Raw genomic sequence first — 12,626 nt, 5'->3', positions numbered from 1 at the left:
CCCGATTTCCCCATAGGCTTCAATGTTAAAATATTTTTTAACATTGAAATCGTGAGGATCGCGTCGGTCTTGTGCCATTATAATGGCACAAGATGAGATGGACTTGATTAAGTCCATCTCACCTTTAAAAAAATGTGAAAAATGTGAAATGGGCCAATATGACCCATTTCACATTATAGATGTCCCCGTCGACACCCCACGATAGACGCCAACCCGAAGCGTGGCGAGCGCAGCGAGCCCGCGAGGGGCGGCGGTGCGCGTCCTCCGACCTTTTCATTCCCCTACTATCCACGTCGGCGTGGAGTTGAGAATAGAATAGTGTGGCGAGCGCAGCGAGCCACCGAGCCCGAAGCGTGGCGAGCGCAGCGGGCCCCGCGAGGGGACGCGTATAACTTCACAGGTATACGCGTCCCCTCGCGGGGCTCGCTGCGCTCGCCACGCTTCGGGCTCGGTGGCTCGCTGCGCTCGCCACACTATTCTATTCTCAACTCCACGCCGACGTGGATAGTAGGGGAATGAAAAGGTCGGAGGACGCGCACCGCCGCCCCTCGCGGGCTCGCTGTGCTCGCCACGCTTCGGGTTGGCGTCTATCGTGGGGTGGGGTTTACGTCGTTAAATTTGGGGGTCTAGGGAATATTTTACATTGAATCCAATGGAAAATCGGGTCCCAGGGACCCGATTTACATTTCATTCAATCAAAAAATCGTGTCGGTCGCGTCGATCGCATCGCATGCGACCAAATCGCATGCGATGCGATCGACCCGATTTTTCCGACACGAACACCCCGATGTAAATCGGTGTGGCCGTGCTAGGAAACAAGTACCAGGACTTTATTGTGCACTCCGTTAATAATTGATTATTTTAAATAATAATGCTAATTTACTTTTTGCAAAGGCTTAAGGGCCGCATTTATCAAGTAATATTTGCGGCTAAATCCCCAAAAACACCCGTTTTCGGGGGTTAACCGCAAATATTAAGTATCCCCCTAATGTATCACAGGGGACCGCAGCAGGAATCTCCAATCCCTGCTGCGATTCCCCCCTGCAGCGCCGCCGGCCGCATCCCCCATAGGTTTCTATGGGGGATGCAAAGCTGCCCGATGTATCAACATCGGGCAGCTTCGCATCCCTGGGCTATCACCATTCTGATATGGCGATAGCCCATTGTAGCCAATGGCTACACATCGCACTGCCTGAGCGGCAGTGTGGTCAGCGGGGTCGCGGGGGGGTCAGCGCTTAACCGCGCATGCGCAAACCCCCCCCGGTTTCCGGCTTCGTGCATCGCAGGGATGGGCTCCTTTTGGAGCCGTGTCCCTGCGCCCTGGCAGGTCATACATTGGGGTGATATGATCACATTTTACAATGCGATCCTGGGCGGTAATATTCCGATCAATGATAAATGAGGCCCAAAGCCTGGTTGTTATATTTAAGGTACCATGCATTGCACATGAAAACAATCACCCAGTTACGTTGTGGCAGAATTGTCATCAAGATGCTGGTTCCCACACACTTGCCAGACTGGTTTCATTCCTGAAACTCTCCACACATTGCAACCCTCCAGCTCTAAGAGGGAGTAACACAATGACAGAGAGGAGGGCATAAGAAGATGTGTCATTTCCAAAGCACAAGTGTGTGAAACAGACACAGCTGAGCTCTCCTTCCCTTCCTTGCTGATTAAATGTTAAACCCCTGTTTATGTTATTCACACTGAAGATGTCCCGTGTAATGATGACAAAATGGACTGTAGTTTGTCCCATGCAATGATTTCAAATGGATGTCTTCATAATAATCATTATCACCATGGGTGGGGCACAAGACAATAGACTGAATCTTGCCTAGGGATTTACAATGCATTACCAATGAGTCTGACTGTGCTGAGCTATACAATCTTGTAATAGCTGAATTCATTTTATGTAGCATGTTATGGTTTTAGGTTCTAAATACAGCAAATCATTAAAATAAGGACACACAAAGTTTGTTTTCAGAAATGAGACTACCCCCTTTATAGCAAAAGTCCGGGTTGCACCTGGCGTTTGGTCCCTTTTAGACCGGTGCCCCCTCCCGGCGCAGGCGGTTCCTGAGCCACCGCCTTCGGGACCCGGACCGCTGCGCTGGGGGCAAGCCCAGTACTAAGGTAATCTGCTGGGCTGCCCCCAGCCCCCGTGCACCCCCAGCCCTTGTCCGGGAGGTGAATGGATCCACAGGCATCCATTTACCTCCTCTGCTGCTGTCTGCAGAGTATAGCAGACAGCAGCGCAGGTTGTACGTCCCCCATTGATGTAAATGGGAGCCGGGTCAGATGGCCCGGCGTACCCATTTACACCACCCTCTACCCAGGTCCTAGCCGTGTTCTACCCAGGTCAGGACTTTAGGAAGAAGGCTGTTGGTGTTCCTCCGCTAACAATTGCTGACAGTGTGGTGTCGCTAGTGGACTCCAGTAGCGCACGCAGGGGGGTTTCTGAGTACCCAGAACCCCCCCCCCAGGAGTCTAAGGGTCCTAGACTGAAAGCTGAGGGTCCCCTCTTTCCATGGGTACAAGAATTTTAAAAATCGGCCCTTGGGAACCGGAGATATCTTTCTTCAAAGCAGTGGTCCCCATCCAAGCCTGTTAATTGCTCTTCCCAGTCAGATATTTCAGGTTCTGTCTGACTTAGAGATTTTCTGAGGATATATTCCAAAAGTTGGGACTCTCCCCCTTTGAAGGACACTAGTAGCTTGTCTCCACTTTTCCCATAACCAGAGATATCAGCCTTCCAGCAGCTGGCTACTGCTCCAGCTCCACACACACCTGGCATGTAGTTTTATATACTCGTTGCAGTGACGTGCGGTGAGGTCAGTGGCTGGTGAGGCACTGGTGTGTAAGCAGTGGTGCAAGCAAAAAAAAAATTCTTATGTGGTACCAAAAATGGTCGTGGTCAAGTGCCATGAGTTGGTGTGGTCACATGCATCTTGGGGAGTGGCTACATAACAATTGAGGCATGGTTACATTATGCTATACACCATAATGTCCATTACATATGGAGGGTTATTCTGGTTGATTTGCAAGGCTTTGCGAGTCCACCAATCCCCGTCCGGCGGATGCCGGGCCGCCGCCCCTTCGCCAGCACTGTCTGCAAATAGATGTTTAACATAAACATCCATTCACAGGCTATGGGGAACCATCCCCATCATTCGATGGTCGCCAACCATCGAATGATGGGGAAGGTGAATGCATATCTAAGTGACTCTCAGGTCACTTAGATATGCGTGCACCCTCGGGAGGAAGTGGGCGGGCAGCTGACATACAATAATGTCAGCCGCCCCCCCACCTGCGTCACTGGGCGATATGCATGGGAACGTCGCCGCACGTCCTCCGATCCGCAATCCTGGGTGCGTGCGTGCGGCGAACACCCCCACAATAGGCTTCTAATTACTCACTGCCAGGGGTTTCTTGGCAAAAGAGGCAGCTTTGTGCATCTTCTCCCAGCGGTGGCTCCAACTTCCCGGAACTTCCGAGTATCGCTATACACGCACTGGTGTAATAATACATTTTCCTTCCTGGAATTTTTGTGTCGCTTAAAAGCATAATGCCCCCCAGCAGTGTGGCGTAGTCGCATAATGAACCCGCTAGTGTTGGTTAAAAAGAATGCCTCTAGTAGGAATTACCATTCTACATGCTTGTTGCAGTGGGGGGTTATATGCTCATTGCCATGGGGGTTACATGCTTGATGCCATGGGGATTACATGCTAAATGTCATGGTGGTTACCTGCACATCGCTATGGGGGTTACATGCACATTGCCATGGGGTTTACCCGCACATTGCCATGGGGGTTATATGCTCATTGCCATGGGGTTTACGTGATCATTGCCATGGGGTTTACATGCTTTTTGCCATGGAGGTTATGGCTGGCTGAGTAGAGTAAGATGACAAGGGGCATGGGTGCTTACTTACCCTGTCCTTCTCAGCCTGCAGCTCCTCCGACATGGCGCTGACAGCTTGATAAAAGACCTTCCTAATGAGCCCGGAATGCGACCTCTACATAATGTCCCTCAGGGCAGCCATGCAGAACTGAGGACAGTTGAGGGGAGTGCTTCAGGACAACGCTGCTGCCGGTCCTCAAACTCCTCTCCTCCTCCCCTCGCCGGGAGCTCCGCGTGCACTTCAGCAGCCTCTCTGCAGGCTGTTGTGCCCCAGCCAGGACTCCTTGAGGACGCACTTCTCCAGCACCTGCCGCAGCTTCCCGGCACACAGGAGCACGGCGATCGTGAGGTCCCTCTGTGCCCGCTGGTACCGGTCCGCTCCCCCTTTCGTCTGGGACTCGGCTCCAGCACCTGCACCTGCTGCAGCTTCCCGGCACACAGGAGTGATCGTGAGGTCCCTCCGTGCCCGCTGGTAGCGGTCCGCTCCCCCTTCCGTCTGGGACTCGGGTGCCGGCTGCTAAAGTTGAGTTAGGGTGCAGGGCGGGCGCCGACAGCAGGGAGGGGGGGCGGATTCGCCTTTCCAATTACTTCAGTGACAGGGGCATGCTTTCAGTGGGTGAAAGCACGCCCCTGTCACAGAGGCACTTGTAAAGGTGCCGCTTTCACTGGTATTTTAAATGGGCTATTACAGCCGTCTGTATGTCCCCGCCCCGTGCCAGCCCCCTGCTTCCAGCTTTTTGCAAGGGGCAGATGGAGGCACCGCTTTTGGTGCCTCCAAAACCAATTTTCAACAATTAAAACAATGAGAATGATTAGATTAATATAAAGAAGATACTTATTACACAGAATATGTGTCATAAGTATCTTCTTTGTATTATTTTAATCATTAATGACAGGGGAGGCACTGCCTCCCCTGCCTGCACGTCCCTGACTCGTTGGCAGATTGCTCTGCCTCCTGAACTCTGATCCCCTAGTCCCCAATAACATTTGGTAGGTGGGATTCTCTAGTTTTTAATTCCATTAAAATCTAAGAAATCTATTTCCGGGAACTGGAGATATCTGCAGTCAAGCAAGCTGTCCTCCCACCAGAAAATTATGAATAATAAGCCCACTCCACTATACACCCCTCCTCTGCGTATTAAACATCCTCTACCACCCTGGAAGTTATGTATCAGGGCCCCTTCATTCAGCCCAATGCCACCTTCTCCCACCCCATCTCGCACCATCTGTGCAGTAAAGGGGTAATTAGTGGAAATTACTGATCCAAGCCCTACATGCTAAGTGGTTGATATAATACCCCCTACCCGCGGGACATCAAAGCTTCCCCCACCCCTACCGCTGGAGGATCGGATACATTGCTATGCCCAGGGGTCTACACTGCTGTTGAAGCCCCTGTATGTATATATATATGTATGTATATATGTGTGTGTGTGTATATATATATATAGGGATCTGTAGTGGATGGCACTCTCGTATTAACTTCAGTCAATCAGGCCGGTGCCCTCCATGATACCTCCACTCTGGAAGTTACTATTCATGCGTCCACTTAGGCGGCACTCACGGCAATAAAATCAGGCTGACAGCAACGTGAATTCCAACGTTTCGAAAAACCTTTAATTTTTCGTCATCAGGGTACAAAGACATAACATACAGTTTCACCTTATAAACCCTCTAATACAAGTGTCCCCGCCTCTTACCTGATGCAGCCATGACCGGAAGTGCACGCCTCCTCCACCCTGCGTCACACTATCCAGGTGCATGTTGCCAGGTAATCAGTAGCCATAGATACAAAAAACAAAATGAAACAAAAACACTCAAAGCTGCTGCCAAATAGATCGACATCGGAGATCATTACGGCTATAGAAATAACAAAATAGCCAGTATGCATGTGATACATTTTACAATCAGATTGTTACAAAAGACATAACAACACACATAATAGCAATGACAAGGATTTAAAGGAAGCATTGGAATATACAATACATAAATAGAGTATATAATACATCTATTCAAAATATATCAAGTTTAATGTAAAGATTAGCGAAATGTATTTCATAAAAACAAGTGATGACTACCATACATACAAAAATAGGAATTAAATTCTCAAATATCACAAAATCAGTGCAACCTATGTAGTCGACAGAAAATGTCAACTTTTTTTCAAACATGGTAGGAAAATACCCGTAATAAAGCAATAATTTTTGTAATAAAGCAATAGATTTACGTGACCTATATCAAAGGAAAGCTCCTAGACCTCTCTGCTCATTGAGCCCTCCGGGAGTAAGAGTACCCAACCTCTGTATCCAGTTAGCCTCGCACTGTAATAGAAGTCTGGAGCGATCACCACCCCGTTTCGTATACATATAGTACACTTACCCCCCCGCAGAAGGATGAAGACCAGCACTCAGGCGAATTTTAGGTGAAGAAAATAAGAAGTTTATTCCATGTGCAGGTAAATAGCAACAATGGCTGTCCCGACAGCCGTTTCAACTGGGCTTTAGCCAGTTATCATCCCCTGATGATTGCTATTTACCTGCACATGGAATAAACTTCTTATTTTCTTCACCTGAAATTCGCCTGAGTGCTGGTCTTCATCCTTCTGCGGGGGGGTAAGTGTACTGCATTTCTACAATACAGACCTGGCACCGGCAAGTACGTATTTTCGTGGAGTGCCGTCCTGCAAACCCACCATTCTATGTATACATATATATATATATATTATTACTTATATACATTTGGTCTATCTATAATACTTTAACTGACCCGGCATATACTGGGTCACCTAAGTGTCCATCTCCCTGCTTTGCTCCGCTCCTCTGGAAACCCCCTTCTGAAAATCCTGCGTTTGCCCCTGGTGGACTCCTTCAAGTTCCTAGCAACCACAATCTCCCAAGATCTTAAATGGGGGCCCAACACTGATTATTTTGTTGAAAAGCACAGCAGAGGCTATTCTTCCTTAGGCAACTGAGGAAGTTCAACATCCCACAGAAGCTTCTGCTCCTCTTCTACTCCGCAATTGAGGAGTCTGTACTGTGCTCCTCAATGCTGGTCTGGTATGGCTCCGCCAGCGAGAGAGACGAATGCAGACTCCAAAAGGTAGTCAGAACAGCGGAGAAGATAACCGGGACGGACCTTCCCTCTGTCCAGGACCTGTACCTGTCCAGAGCAAAAAAGCGGGTAACAAAGATAGACAAGGACGAACTACATACTGGCCATGGCTTGTTTAACCTGCTGCCATCAGGCAGACGCTACAGGGCTATTCCCACCAGGTCCACCAGAAGCCTAAAAAGTTTCTTCCCTCAAGCGGTTCACCTGTTGACACATGGGGTGACATTTAATAGGATAAGAGTTTTAGTAACTTTTCAAAATCACCCATTATCGCACTTTTTAAAATCGCATTTTTTTGCTGCGAATTCGCATATTTAATGAGCTACGTATTCCGGGCAAAAAAGTGTGATATGGTGCGATAATGGGCGATTTTTAGTCATGAAAATGTGCGAATTTGAGGAAATGTGCGAATTTGTGTTAAAATGTTTTTTTGTTTTTTTTTAAATGGTGTGAGGTCCCCCTGAGCATAACCAGCCCCGGGCTCATTGAGCCGGACCTGGTTCCAAAAATACCAGGGACAAAAAGCATAGGAGTCCCCCATATTTCTGAATTCAGCCCAGACTCTTGGACTGGTCCTGGTTCCAAAAATACGGGGGACAAAAAATCTGGGGTCCACTCCCCCCGTATTTTGAAACCAGCATCCCAACTGCCCGCGGTGTCATGCCACAGCCGGCCGAACCTTGAGCACCGTGGCTGGTCTGCCTTGGACGGGGTACCTGGAGGATAAAGTGGTCCTCCCCTCCCAGGCTTCACCCATCCTATCAGACGCCAGCCTGATAGGGTTAAAACAGTCATTCATAACATTGCTTTATACAGGTGAAGTACAAGTGACAGCAGGCCTCCCCCGCATGCTGGGACTTGGCAAACCACAAGTCCCAGCATGCGGGGCATTAATGGGCCCACTGGGACTTGTTGTCCACCTGTAAAAAGAATGTTAAAATAAAAGACACACACAGAAAGATAGAACTTTATTACACACACAAACACACACACTCACTTTTACAACAATATACTTACCAACCCAGGGTCCAGCGCTGGCCTCCCTCCTCCAGAGCCAGCTCACCCCCGAACTGACAGCCGGGTGAGACGGCTTCCTCCGGCACAGATCACAGCTTCTGTAGCGTGTGTGTCTTTTATTTTAACATTCTTTGTGTTTGTCTTATTTTAACACTCTTTTTACTGGTGGACTACAAGTCCCAGTGGGCCCATTAATGCCCTGCATGCTGGCACTTGTTATTCAGCAAATCCCAGCATGCGGAGGAGGCCTGCTGGCACTTATACTTCACCTGTATAAAGCAATGTTATGAATGACTGTTTTAACTCTATCAGGCCGGCGCCCAAAGCCCTGGGATGCCAGTGACATGGATGGGTGAAGCCTGGGCGGACCCCCCACTCCTCCAGGTACCCCTTCCAAGGCTGACCAGCCACGGTGCTCATGGTTTGGCCTGGGGACCTTATGTATAAAGTGTCCCATGGCTGTGGCATGACACCATGAGCTGTTGGAGCCCGGTGCTGGTTTCACAATACGGGGGACCCCCAGATTTTTTGTCCCCCAGATTTTGTGAACCAGGACCGGTCCAAGAGCCTGGGGCTGGTTTCAGAAATACGGGGGACCCCTATGCTTTTTGTTCCCCGTATTTTTGGAACCAGGTCCGCCTCAATGAGCCCGGGGCTGGTTATGCTCAGGAGGGGGGACCCCCACGCCATTTTTTTTTTTACTTTGACACATTTTTTAAGACAGGACCATGCACAGATGTCAATGATCTGTGCAGGGTTCTGGCTAATTCGCCTGTCAGAACCTGGTCTGCATGTGTGGCGATTTTTAGACACATTTTCCTGAATTCGCATCTCATTAAATATGCGATTTGTATACTTTTCAATGGGAAAAAATCTGGATGCGTGTTCCAGCGTTACTAAAAATCGCAACCTCCAGAATGTGTGATTTTGCGGCAAAAAAAACAATTTTTTGCCGTTTTTCGCATCTCATTAAATATGCGAATTTGGGAAAAAGTGCGATTTCGGACGTTTTTTGACTAAAAATCTCACAAATCACATCTTCGCATCTCATTAAATGTCACCCCTGAACTCATGAACACCTCACTGTCTAATTACGCCATAACCCTTTGCACATAATCTAACATGGTGTCCCCTCGAAATAACTTTCTGTATGACATGTATGTACATGTTCCCCCACATGTTTATATTGTTTATAATGTATGCTGTTAACTTGCTACCCACCTGGCTGCTGCACAGCAAACCGAATTCTGATATATATATATATATATATATATATATATATATATATATATATATCTATACATGCAACAAACAGGCGTCACTCCAGGTCTTGTGAATAAGTAGAAAGCCCACTTTAATGTGTCTACGGCGTTTCGAGACTACATGTCTTGTCTTCAGGACATACAAAGTGACAAGTCACCTCTGTGGTGTCTTAGGTGCCCTGTGCAGGAAGTACAGGGCAGCAGTGCCAACTCAACATCCCTTTAGTCCGCACTGCTAGATGCGAACCGGTTGGCGAACAGGCAGTTCACCGTGCCCGCTTGCACCAAGCGTCTGCACATGAGCTGAGTGAATGCAAACCAATTAGAATAACTCCCTTAGCCTAGGAGCTGCAGCTTAACATGGCTAATGCCAGTGTATGTATGCTGTGTGTGTGTGTGTGTGTGTGTGTGTGTGTGTGTGTATGTATGATGTTATTGTAAGTATGCTGTGTGTGTGTACAATAGATGTACAAAAGTGTGTCTGTATATCTGTGTATATGGGAACATGTGTGCCACTTTTACAAACGCAAATCCGAGTCAGACTCGGGATCGGCGCATTCACATTAAACCTGAGTCGCCCATTATACAGTGGGTGTTAGGAACCATTAGTGTGGTTCACTTCTGTTTTGTGTTCTGTTTAGTTTGTGTTTGGCATTTGACTCTTTGGTGGCCTCCGGTGGTCAGTCTGTGCCATTGCAGCTCAAATATTCTGGAGACTTGATTTATTCACAAGGCTGATTGATAATGAGCTCATTATTCCTGCTGGCAGGTTGGCTGTAGATGTCACAAGTGTGCTAATCACCTGAGTCCTTCTTAAGGCATTCTCCTCAGCAATGCAGAGCCAGTGATAGCTTCCTGTTTCCTGGTTTGTCATTTCCTGGTCTGGATTGTCTTGTTCTGTCAAGTCTCTTGTCCTGCTGCAGTCTGGGTCCAGTCATCCTGTGCTTTATGCAGGATTCTTCCTGGGACGTGCTGCTGCTACCTTTCCTGCGTGAGCCGGCTGACTCTCAAGCATCTGGGAACCACTACCTTCCATCTTATGCTCGGTGTCGTGAGTAGTCTGAGGCTACGGTTAGGTAGCACTGTGGTGCATGTCAGTTGCCCAAGAGGAGGTTAGGCATTATTCCTCCAGTTTATTTATGTGGGGTTGTTCCCCTTTAAGTTGTACTAGGAACAACTTGTCTGTGTGCGACGAGGTCGCCCTGTGTTTGGTTGCGACAGGGTCGCTTGACTGTTGTTTTGGTTGCGATGGAGTCGCAGTATTTTCATTATTATTTTCCATACTTGTGTCACTTCAGGGACTTGTACTTCTGCATTATCCTCTTTAGTCGGGGTTATTAGTTTAGTCAGATTGTCCTCTTGGACCTATCCTTGGCGGTCGTCGTGGGCTTGTCACCACCTAACACCTGGCTGCACCGGAGCTTGGGTGAGCCTAACTCGCCGTGGCGGCTACAGGCGAAGCCTAGCATCCCGCAGTCCATGACCACCTGTCAGGGAGGGCCAATAGAGTGAGGATAGAGGCAGCACCACCATACAGTCTAGGAGACGTTCAGTTATCTCAGTTACTCCCCAGATCATAACAGTGGGCGACCCGGGTCTTATAAACAGGGTCGAATTGCTGGGTTGTTCGACCCAGGTTATAAGGTTTGGGGTTTCATACTGTACCTCAAGCTGGGTGGCTACCTTAGCAACCCGGCAATATCCGAAGCCCGGTGTGAAAGGGGCCAAAGTGTATGCGTGTCTTTTAAGGAGTAGTGTGCAGTCAGGAACTAGGTCCCTCTGTGTCTGCCACTGGCTCTGTAGGGTTTCTGGGGTTCCAGCTAACGGCTGTAGGATTAATGCTGCTGCTTCCTCCACCCATGTCAGTGCAGGGCAGGTGAATAATGATGTCTGAGGGCAGCGCTGGTAGCACCAAGTGGATTTCTGGTCTGGCACAAGGACAAGGAGATGCTGATGACGCTGCAGATGGAACCGAAGTGAAGTGACATGGTTCATCTATACAGCAACGGGAGACTTCTTCAACCATCAGGAGACTTCTTGCCCTTCTTCCACTGTTACCAATATTATTTTCAAGTACCCCCAAGTGGTCTGCGGAATACACCCAGTTTGGGAACCATTGCTGTAGGTGATAGAAAGCTATGTTATTGCAACATATTGATAAATATACCTGTAAAAGAAAAGTTATTGTTAGATGTTCTAAAACGTTGTGTGGTAATGACACCTTTAATAACATTTAAAATGTATCTATTCAATTGCATGTTATCCTGAACATGAAGTGATAGATAAGTGTGTTGCAATGCTGCTATTCGTTGCAATATTCACTGTTTGTGTTTTTTCATGTTGTTAAACTGTGGAAAGCTTGCCAGCAAGTGCTGCTAAAAAATAACTGGCCTCTTCCTCATTTATACTTCTCCTTTATTGGTCACTTACCTCTTTGGGGGTATTCAATGTGAGGGTCATGGCAGTCAAGCTTGCTCGACCGCCGTGACCCAGTCCCATTCTCGGTCAGCTCGACCGAGAACATGCAGGCAGGATTCAATGTCCCACCAGCCGGGGAGTGGGAAGGGGGCGTGGCCGCAAGTTGCGGTTGGGAAGAGGCGAGCTGTTTTGGGAGTATAATAGATGGTTTCTCTCTTTTTCACCTCCGCCTCCAAGTTCACTCATCGTCAGTGGTGTATTCTCACTCCATATAATACCATGTAAATATTGTGATTTTATACATTTATGATTTATTATGGCTTATTGTAATTTGCAGTGTCTACTGTTCATATTGCCCCTGATAAAGTCATGTGTGTGACGAAACGCGTTGGGAAGCATGTGGGACGCATGTGTTCTTTTGTTGACCTTAACATCTAACAACTGTGAACAAAGTACTTCATTGTATTGATCCACTGGATTATTTAATTCTGATCAAAATGTTATAAAATTTATGTTTTTAAAACTGTTGTTTTATTGGAGAGCACCCTCTGAACTCTTTTTTGCATATATATATATATATGCTTTTATTTGCATGAGTGCCATCATTTCGTTTGGAGTGTTTGTATTAGCTTCTTTGGGCACCGGGGACCGTTGCTGATTACGCTGAGTGCCGGCAGGCTTGGACATTATATATATATATATATATATATATATATATATATATATATATATATATATATATATATATATAATTTTAAGGTACTTAAAGTTGCTGGAGAGTAACGGAAGCTGGGTTCTTTAATGAGCTTAGACTGCATAGTGAACCACTAGGGATAGTAGAGGAATCCCACATGGGAGAGTAGGAGCCAGGGGATCACTGGTAAGTATGGACTGGCTCTAATTAAGGCTGGCCATCAATGG

This window comes from Crinia signifera, chromosome 2 (assembly GCF_055691185.1).
Source record: "Crinia signifera chromosome 2, ASM5569118v1, whole genome shotgun sequence".
In the NCBI taxonomy this organism is placed as follows: Eukaryota; Metazoa; Chordata; class Amphibia; order Anura; family Myobatrachidae; genus Crinia; species Crinia signifera.
Note: the sequence above shows the minus strand (reverse complement) of the source record.